Genomic DNA, 11577 nt, shown 5'->3' on the forward strand with positions numbered 1-11577 from the left:
TCGCACAGCTCATCTCTATTTAATCTAGCTACGGTGCATTTGCGCTTACGTATCTCATCGAGACGAACTATGAGAACCGCTTGAGCTCGGGCACATTTTAGATACTTTTCTATTCAAAAACTGGAATTATTTTAATAAATTAAGAAATGCCTACACAAAATAACGTGTTCGTTACAAGCAAAATCTGCCTGTGTAGATTTGAAAAATAAAAAATAATAAACATGATCTGAACTATCATTAGCCCAATAACATAAAAATCCACCAAGTTTTTAAAGCTCGTGGTTAATTTCTAGTCATTAATCGTGACATAAATCTTGAATTTCCGATCTTAGCACATCTATTCATAATTCCATCCTCATTTCTTATACCTCTCTATCTCTCAAAATATAATATTATGTAATATATATCAAAACTAGTGACTTGGCATACTTATACGTATCATAGTTGTATCTACCGACGACGTTACACCAGCATAAGTAATATAAATATATATATTTATACTTGGTGAAGGAAAGACAGTAGGATAAGACGACTTGGAGGGCAGGTGTCGTGGTAAACTCAGTTAATTAGACAAGAGCCAACCATCAGGTCTCCGCAACCCTTGAGGCTTGTTAATAACGCGTAATTACCATTATACATGACGATACACACTTACAAGAAAGCTATCGTCTCTTCTTGATAATAAAATCTCATTATATGATAGATGATATACATAAATATATTAAAATTATGGCGACAGTACTCTATCAAAATATTGAAGATAGAATAGAAATTTGTTGGATTAAAGTTTCAGTTTTAAGTCATGAATTTCGAGCTCAAAGAACTTAAAAACATTAACCATTCCCGAGCTTGAAACGCATGGTCATGATTTTCTTAGCTCATTTTTTTTTTTTTTCAACGGACGACAACATTTTTTTTACAATATTCACAATGCCATAACGTAGTTAAAACGAAAATTTTTTCGTGAACTTAAAGAAAAATATTTGCTTTTTTTTCAGTAATGGAGCGTCAGGTTGCTACTAATTTTAAATAAAAAATTATGATTTCAAACTCGTACTTTTGAAATTTCATGAAACTGAAATTTTATTTTGGCAACTGAAACTTAAAAAATTAAAAAAAATGTAAAGTTAATAATTAACAACATTGAACTAGGCATCTACAATTTATTTATTTTTCATTAATATTGTAATAAAAATATCATGACATCATAGAAGAAAATGCCCATGATAAACAATACATTTTTTGCTTAAAATTTAAGAAAGGTTCACTTGATTAATTAATTGCATATTAAATAAGATATTGGTTAATATTTTTACTAAACAAATACACGAATTGTCAGTCAAAAAACAAGTGAATGAATTGACCGTTGTGACCCCATAACTTTAACCAGTACGACCCCAACTAATTTTTGACAAAATAAATTGAATTAAAAAAGAAACATTGATAACTATTGGCTCCGTGCGCTTACGTATATTACTATAAAAGTAAATGTGTATTGTGTATACGTATTGGCCTCCAGAAGTTCCGATCCTCCTTGTTGGTGGCGCTGTCATTATGCATGTATACGTCTCACAGTGATGATTTAATAGCATTAGTATTTTCGTGCACTGAGCCAATACTTTCATTCATTTCCTTGTCATGTTTACAATTGATCTTTTTGACATCAAAAGCATTGTGAGCATGACAAGGAAGAAAAATATCAAAAAACAAAAAATTTCGAAAAATTAATTTTCTTGGAAAAAAAAATTTTTTTTTTTTTAATTTTTTTCATTAATTAATGGTTTTGAACAAAGAAATGAGGTTTGTCGCCAAAGAAAATTTTTGAAATAGAAAAAATGATTGAAAACCGAAGAATCGCTCATTATGCGATTTTTGGCAAAAACGAAAAATTACGCAATAGTCATGTCAGCGATTCATAAAATACCTAAATGAAGGATAAGGATTGTCATTTTGACGATCTACTGTGAGGAACCTCGGTGTAGCTGAATTGGCTATACGGCGTATCGTTAAGTAAGTTGAGTATACAGCGTATAGCCAGAATAGCGATACGTATACTCACTTTGACGATATTTTTCTCGCTGTGTGGATGCAAGTTTTTAGTCTCTAACGCTAAAAGGGTTTTAGAATTATCTCAACAATGATATCTCTTGGACAATCAATTTGATTTAAATAGTCGAGACAACATTTGATGCAGCTTATAGAGCATTAGAGCTGATTGAATTTGGAATAGATAAATTCAATAGTTTCCATAATATTTGAGAAAAACTGGAAAAAATTGTTTTTATTCTATTATCGACGATATCTCTCGAACGGATTATCCGATTGAGATATTTTTTTCGGCAATCGAAAGCTTTTATCAAGTTCTAGAGTTGGTTAAATTTTGGAGTTGATCGAAAATTTTTCAAAATGATTGAGAAAAACAAAAAAAAAATTTTTTTGCATTCTTTAAATGATTCGGAATTTATTTCATTAAATGATCTCAAATTTGCATGAATTTTAATTTTAAACGGACTATTTCGAATGCCGCGAGAACCCTAGTAAAAATAAACGAGGGCTGCCTCGTTTTTAACTAGGCGCTAGCTAGCGAAATCGAGGCAGTTCTAGAGATTGTGCGCCACCTATAATGAAGAAATTGGCATAGCGTAAACCTATGTATTGTCTACGTTTACATAAAATACTGATTAACCTCTGATTCATTATTAAACATTTCTAAGTGGTGTAATAAAATATAATAAAAACTACATAGTTAAATAAATTTCACATATATGAGTTTGTTTATAATTTATTAGTATTATAATATAGTAGTTTAATAAATAACATAGTTTGAAAATTAATATTTGAAATGGAGAAAAGACTAATGTTAATGATAATAATAATAATTATGATTTTAATAATAAGCAACGATAATAATGAGTAATTGCTGTAAGTGAATAATTGATAATTTTATTTTTAAAAAAGTTGATTAAATTTAATTAAATAAAAGGTGATCATTACTAAGTGATAATAATAATTAGTACTAGCTATAAGTAAAAATAATAAATTTTATCAAATTTAAAAAATATTTAATTTTTTCAAAGTATTTTAGTAGTTTTGTTAAAAATTACAAATTTTATAATGAAAAATAATTTATTGAATTAAATAAATATATATAGCTACAAGTAAAAATAAGAATCTCCATTAATATTTTAAAATTACTTGATGTGTTCAAAGTATTCCAGTATACGTTTGTTAAAATTGACCAATTTTACAAGAAAAAATAATTTATTCAATTACATTAAATAACAATGATAATTACTAAGTTATAAAAGTTTGTAGTTGTTATAAGTAAAAATGAGAATGCTCATTTAAATTTAAAATTGTTTGATTTGTGTTAAGTATTTGACTACGGTCGTAAAAATTATAAATTTTATAGTAAAAAATAGTTTATTAAATTTTTACTTTGCAATTTGAATTTATTAATTTATTAAATAGTATTTTTATCATATAAATTTATGTTAATTTCATCAAGTAGTTAGTGTTGATTGGTTTAATTTATTTATATTAATCTTAAGCATTAATAAATTTATCATTATCAAGTTATTTATTTGATTTTATAGTTATAATAATTATTTTAAATATTCAAATATATAACCTAAAATATTGAAACCGCCAATGACTTTTAAAAAGCCGCCATGTTGGATTTAGATAATCTCTAGCGAAACTAGCCAGCCGCTAGCCAGAGCCTCGTTTTTATGCTAGCTAGCGCCTTGTTTTACTCTAGCGAAACTGGCGAGGCGCTAGCCACCGCCTCATTTTCATTTTTACTAGGGAACCATCTGGATCAATTAACTTATTAAAAGGATATGAGAGAACGATACACACACACACACACACACACACACACATACAGACATCTCCCTCGAAATGTGAGAATATAATCAATGAAAAAATAACCGCAGTTGAAACTTCTTAGGGGTTTTTTTTTTAATACTTTGATGTTAAAAGAAGAAGACAAAAATATCCTTAGTCTATCCATTATTTGCAAAGTTATCCTGAGTTACGCGAATATTCCTGAATTTGCTATTTTTGAACTTCTTTCTAACCACATTTCTGTATCCAAACAAACCAAATTTTTTCACACCAAAATACAAGATTTATGTCTCATAGGGACAATTTAGAGTTTTTGAGTTCCGCTTTAACTGATTTTAAGTTTAACAATTCAAAGAAAATGATAATTAAATTAAATCTTAAACTACGATTTTATATATTATTCAAATTCATTCTAATTTAAATAATGCTTCATGATATTTAAAACAATTCTATTTTGTAATGCAAAGTTATTTGAAACACTTTCGAAAATTGATGTTCAAAATAAACAATTCAATATGAAATCTTAAATCAACTCTTTACAATTATGATAAGAGTATTAGGTGGCTAGCTGCCGACTCTAATTTACAATTCAAAAATAAAATAATAGTAATTTAATTTTACAGTACACAAGCTCGAATTTTCATTTCTTGATTCTAATATTATTAAACTAAACATTGAAAATTTTATTTACCATTAAAATTTTAATTTACACGTATTTGAATTTTTATTTCATGATTCTATTATTATTAAACGGAACATTTTTTATTTTATTTAACATCTAAATTTTAAATTACACGTGTTTGAATTTTTATTTTATGGTTCTAATTCTTAAACTGAATATTTCAAATTATTATTCAATATTTTACCCGGTTTATTGAATCAGTATTTCAAAAATTTATTATGGTTATTAATTGTTATTTTCGTCTCATGCCTTTTGTTATTTATATCACTAACACGTATTTTTTTCTTTCTTTTCTTCATTGTAGAAAAAAGTGGTTATACCTTGACGATTGCTGCAAGAAGAAAGCAAGTCTTTTTTTGTTGCCCACTGGGCAATGCCCGGGCCCAAAATTTTCTCATCTGTCCCTGTACATTGTTTTCGTTGGTCAGCGCACGCAGTAGCCTTCCTACTTCTAAGATTTCCCTGGTCAACAAATGTTCTGTTGTTTGCTTGACTCTCATTATATGTTGTGAAAATAAATTTTTTCTTATGAATTAAAAAAAATTATTTTTAAAATTATAAAAATTATTGGGACGTAACGACAGCAAGTGTGAGCTAATGTATCGTAAGCAAGTATCTTGTCTGAAACAAGTATTACTACAGATTTACTCAACGAATCTTACGAAAGAATCTTGCTTCAGATTTGCTTAAGACTATGATGTAGACTTGCTGAAGACTGAAGATACAAATTCACGTAGACAATATTAAGAATGCTACTAGCGTTAATTTTGACCGTCAGTTTTTAGTCAGATAGTCGAATTTAGTTTCAATTACCTAGGATGAAATCATTTCCTCGTTGTTAAACATTTTTTTATAGATAAAGTTAATATTCCGCATCATTATAAAAAAAGTACTACAAGTTAGAATTTGAAACTGACATAGACTACGATAAAATCATAATAAAAAAAAAAAAAACTAATAAAATGAAACAATGTAGAAGTAAGTTAACAAAAAGTTAGAAGCTAAAATTTGTGTTTTTGAGTTTAACGAAAAGGTCGTCAACATTGCATAGCGTACATTAGTACTGTGTTGTCTCTCACTACTGTAGTGGATAGTGTCTGACATGGATGGTTGTATTGCGATGGCGGCAAAGGCACAAAGCTGATGAGTCGCCGAGAGAAGCTTCTAAATGTCGACTATACACAGTACACTAGATATCCCGGCTAACATTTCAGTCTGATAGCAAGCAGTAGTACGATATGCGCAAAATCTCCACTTGCAACTGGTAACTTTACATTCGTTCATCTAACAACAGTAACTGTTACTGTAACTGTAAAAGCAGGATGGGGAAAGAACAGATGAATACTCTTTTGTCGTTATTTAATTTTTACTTTTTTTTTTACATAACCATACCTTTCTCATTGCCTGGAGCCAATTGCTAAAATTTTACAGACTCTCTTGTACTCGAGATGATACTAAAAGGTGATTATTAATTTTTTTTCATGAATATTCTTTGTACGATCATGCCTTGTGTGAAAATTCGTAATACGTTCTTGTGAAGTATTTAGATGAGTTTTGATAAAGAAAATATTGACTTTTGGAGGCTTTATCCTAATTACTCACTAGGGGTCTGAAAGACTCTAACATCAACTTCAGAGTAAAATTAAAATAAAACCATACTTGAATTAGGACTGGTGACGTCAAAAAGTGTTAGTTACAGATCCCTACGATATCCCGTGAAAAAATATTCTGATCAGACTATATATGCTTTGATATATTTTCTCCATTTTAATGTAGTGGAAACCTAAACATGCAAACCTCTCAATAAGACAATTTATAGATAAATTGAGAAAAATATAGATAGCCCGAACTGGGAATCGAACCCAGACCAATTCGGTATCGCGCCGAGTGCTCTACCAGTTGAGCTATCCGGCACTATACTATATTCCGTTCAATTTGATCTATAACTTATTGAGCGACACCGTCCATCGTACGGTAATACACCATTTAAATATAGTGGAAACCTCTATAAAGGCTTATCAAATTATATCAAGTCTGATCAGGATTTTTATTCACAGGTATATCAATTTATATATATATATGTATATATATATATATATATCAGACTATATAAAGTCATATCAAGTTATATCAAGCCTGATCAGGGATTTTTTTTTTAAGTATATCAAAGTATATATAACTTTATAAGGTTATATCAGGCCATATCAGGACCTATTAGAAATAAATATAACATTATATATGAGCTTATCAAGCTATATCAAGTCTGATATAGACATATCAAATTGATAAGGCTTGATCTGGCCTGATATGGCCAATTTTCATATCAGGCCAGATCAGGACCTATCAAAAATCAAATATGGACATATCAGATCATATCAGGCCAGATATGAATATATCAAAAATTTTGATATGGCCTTATCAGCTCATATAAAGCCTGATCAGAATATTTTTTCACGGGATAATAAAACCACTGCCATTCAAACGTCGACATCTGATGACAATTCAATTTTCGAAAATCAGATTGAAAACAATAACTTTCCGAAGTTTTGAAAATTTTCGATTTTCTTAACAGGAAGTTGAAAAATTCTATAGATTCACATGTACCTCAAATTGACCGACAAACGACTGTAGTGTAAATCATCACCTTGCGTCAACTTAAGTTTATAACCTTATTTGTAAATAATATAAAATAAGTATTAGACGTTTTATTAAGGTAATGCTTATGTTTGCTAATTGATAAAACAATAAACTATTACACGGAGAAAGAAATTTCGCGATTGAAACGGTTCGATGTCCATTGATCCCAGATAACCAATCTTTTGGCAACCGATCCCAACGACATCTGATCCAACCTATAAACGATCCAGTCGCGGAAGTAGCGATTCGATTCAGTCTTTTTGCCTTTAGATTGTCGAGGGTCCAGTTATCTAGGATTATTAGTCGTGGAATGAGATTGCTGGAATCAATTAGCTGCCCATCGATTGGAACGAGCTAACGGAGCATTATGTGCTTGTCGTGAATAGAGCGATCAGTATAGCCACGACCACCATTAGGATAGCTGTCATCGCGATCCATTCTAGTTACACTCACGATCTTATTGTTACCACCGTTATACTTATCCCACTTTCACTAACCTCCAAACAGGTAATTGTCATAATGATCGTGATGTTCAGAACACAGTAACGTCCTGGTCATTATATTTTCCCACCATGCGAGCAGGGAATGTGCGAGTTTTCAGAGATGTGAGTGATTAGGGTTGAATGGAGTGACTTAAAAGTCAGATCACACTTCATTGAATAGAACATTTATAAAATTCGTGGATTCAAAAATACGAATGACATAGTTGACGTTAATATCAATTATGAAGTTTAAAATTAGAGGGTGGTTTTCATATACCAAAAGTAAAGTTTCAAATAAAACAAAGGGGCTGTAGAGGATTCAAAGGGAATAGGTGTGAATAACAAGAGGATAATCATACTGTGAGGGTAAAAGTCAGTAGTGTCACAATTTAAGCCACAATGAGAATGCACGAGCTGCAATATTTTAATTCGTTAGACAACCTAGACATTATCTTTCTCTATTTTGTTATTATTATCATTATGATTATTATTTTCATATCTTTTTAGTGTGACTTTTCATTCAAAATATCCACTTCTTCGTAGCTCATGATTCTAGTTTAGACTCTTTTGTGACATAATTATATTTACTAGCGGATAATATTTAATAATTATTATCATTAAAGTTGTAATAAAGTTTTCTGGTATACCTTATTAATTTATAGGCCGCGGAATGTACAAGGATAATAAATATAAGGATGACTTCCGTTTTGTTAATTGTATATGAGAGTGATCTATAACCACGAGACGGTAGTTTTGTGCGAAGTCCGAAAAAGTTAAAAAAAGTTATAAAGATTTGTTTGCTTTACCAAGATTTATTCAATTTTTCATAAGTTGGTATTGAAGTAATCATGACAAATGATTAATTATTGTATTTATTTTCAGCAAAGAACAAACAAAATTTTTTTTTATAAAATTTCATAATAATTAAATAAATTGTATGAAATTCCTTAATAGTTTGAATAATTTTATCGAATTTTATGACATAAAATTTATAGAATTCTATAAATCTTTGTAAAGTTTCATAAAGAATTTTTTTTTTTGTTTTTTTTTCTAAAAATTCGATAAAATGGTATGGGATTTCATGAAATTTAAATTCATTTCCAAGATAATGATCATATAAGATTTTATCAAATTCCATATGATTTTCTAACATTTCATAAAACTTTGCAAAATTGTATAAAATTTTATGAAGTTATATTAAATTAGTCCTATTCTTATTGCACAAAGAATATTAAATCCTTTAAAATTTCGTCGAATTCCATAAAATGTCATGAAGTTTTTAAAAATGAAATAAATTTTATATTTTTTATAGGGTTACAGTCTTAAAAACCCTGTTTTTAATAACTACCCTAGCGGACCTGAAATACGGTAAAAAACCGAAATTTCGGTGAATTTACGGTAAATTATCATAAAAAAACCGTAATACCGTAGTATTCCGTATTGCTACCGAATTTTGCGGTAAAATTGTGGTATCCCACCGAATTTTCACGTAAAATTACGGTAAGTTACGGTAATCTACCGCAAAAATTTCGAAATGGGTATAAAATTCTTTTACGGTAAGCCTACCGTATTCTTACCGTATTCTTACTGTAAATTTTTTGTCTGCCACCGTAGAATACAGTTATTTAAATGTATTTCTGTAAATTTGGCAAGTACTTAAAGTTTTACTACAATTAAATAACTTTTACCATCTGGGACTCAAAAATAAAAGGCTAGAAAAAATGGCTAAATCTACCACCAAATAAGATAAACATATCTTAGAAAATCTACTACAATTCAGGTATGGGTTAAATTGGAAATGCTATGAGAAAAATGGACACAAAAAAGTTGATGTACTAACATTTTTCACTTTTATTTATTCATGGTGTCCAAAAATTGAAAGTATAGAAAATTTAAAGCTCACAAACCAATAAACGGATGTTTATGCAAGATTATTATGGTTGTAGGAAATTGAACGCTATACAAAAAAAGTCTCTTATTATTTTTTGATAAATCCAACTGTTTAAAAGTTATTTGAGCTTTAAGTCAAGTTTATAGTGAATTTTGAGATCTTTTTATTTTTTCGGCGAAACTATCAGTCTTATCAGAAAATGTCATAAAAATGTTTTTGAAGGTATTTAATTCCTTTCAAATTATTACGAATAAATTTTTTAGAAATTCTGCGTTGTTTTCTAGTTATTTTCATTTCAATGTCGAGCTCTTAAAAGCAATCAGAAAACTATTTTTTTAAGTTTTTCTTTCTTTTAAGTTTCATACATTTGAATTTGCCGGGCTATTTTGAGACAGCTGAAACCTGAAACACGCTCCCACGTGTGAGTAGCTGAAACTTGCTCTCTCGCCAGATAATCAGCCATTAGATTTTTTGCGCAGTGTCTCCTGTTCATTTTATAAGCGTTACATTATTGAATAATTATCATTGTGGATTTAAATGATAAATCAATTGATTTCAAATAATTGAAACATGAAAATTTATGTTATGTGATTTTTTACATTTTTTGCGTGAGAATATGCTTAACAAGTGATTATAATAATCATTTTAATTTTTGTTTATGACATGCTGAGTTTATTGGTTAAGTTTAGCGTTGTTGTAATAAGTTAGGAAAAATAAGTAAATTCGATTTATTACGTGCTATTTATAAGAATTATTTTATTCTCAACTTAAATTTAAATTTTTGTAATAAATTAATTTATTCTAAACTTAAAAGCCAGATTTATAGCAAATTTTTAGATTTTTTTACTTTTCCGGTAAAACTATCAGGCTTATCATAAAATGTTAGAGTGTCTTTTTTGTACACAATTTTATTTTTTACAAATTACCTCCAATAAAGTGTCTCAAAAATCCGCATTGCTTACTAGTTATTTCCATTTTCATGTCAAGCTCTTGAAATCGATCAGAACACTAATTTTTTTTAAGAGCTTGACATTAAAATGGAAATAGCTAGAAAAAAATGCGGGATTTTAAAAAACATTATCGGAGATAATTTTTAATGAATAGGATTCTCAAAAAAAAAGATTCTATGACGTATCGTGATAAGTCTGATAGTTTCACCGAAAACGTAGAAAGATCTCGAAGCTTCCTATAAATTGGACTTCAAGCTCCAATAACTTTTAAACAGATGAATTTCGCAAAATTTACGATACAATTACTGTTCCTGTGAGCATATCTAATTTTACGGTATTTTTCGATATCACTACCGTAGTTTACGGTAATGTCACCGTAATTAAGTACGGTAAGTTCCGGTAAACTACGGTAGATTCCGCGGAAATCACGGAAAATTCCGCGGAATCTACCGTAGTTTACCGGAACTTACCGTACTTAATTACGGTGACATTACCGTAAACTACGGTAGTGATATCGAAAAATACCGTGAAATCAGATCCGCCAGGGTATTAAAATAAAAACTAGTCGAAAATAACCTGATACAAAAATGACTATTTAAAAAAATAATTTCATACAAAAATAACTAGACACAATAATATCCTTATAATTTATATCTAAGTACAAAAATGACCAGATTTAATAATAACCTGATAATAAAAACTTATTGCCACCATTTTATATCAATTTTTTTCAGTCATTTATTCATATCAGATTTATATCATATCGATTGGATATTAATGTATGCAGATATTGTTAACTAGATATTTTAGTATATAGTTTTTTTTATGGTTATTTTTGGATTTAGTATTTTTTGTATCCGGTTATTTTTGTCATTGGATATTTTAGTTTTATGGTATTTTAGCATGGTTATTTTTGTATGGGAAATTTTTTTTGTGATATTTTGAGCGGACACCTTTTAATAAAAATTTATAAGTTTAGTTCCTGTATTGGAAGGAATGAATTTATGAAAATTTTTTTAATTTTGTAAAATTTCATAAAATTTTATGAAGTGGTGTCAAGTTCTGTCCCGGGAAAAGATGTTTTTA

The sequence above is a fragment of the Microplitis mediator genome, chromosome 11, assembly GCF_029852145.1.
Source record: "Microplitis mediator isolate UGA2020A chromosome 11, iyMicMedi2.1, whole genome shotgun sequence".
Taxonomy (NCBI): Eukaryota; Metazoa; Arthropoda; class Insecta; order Hymenoptera; family Braconidae; genus Microplitis; species Microplitis mediator.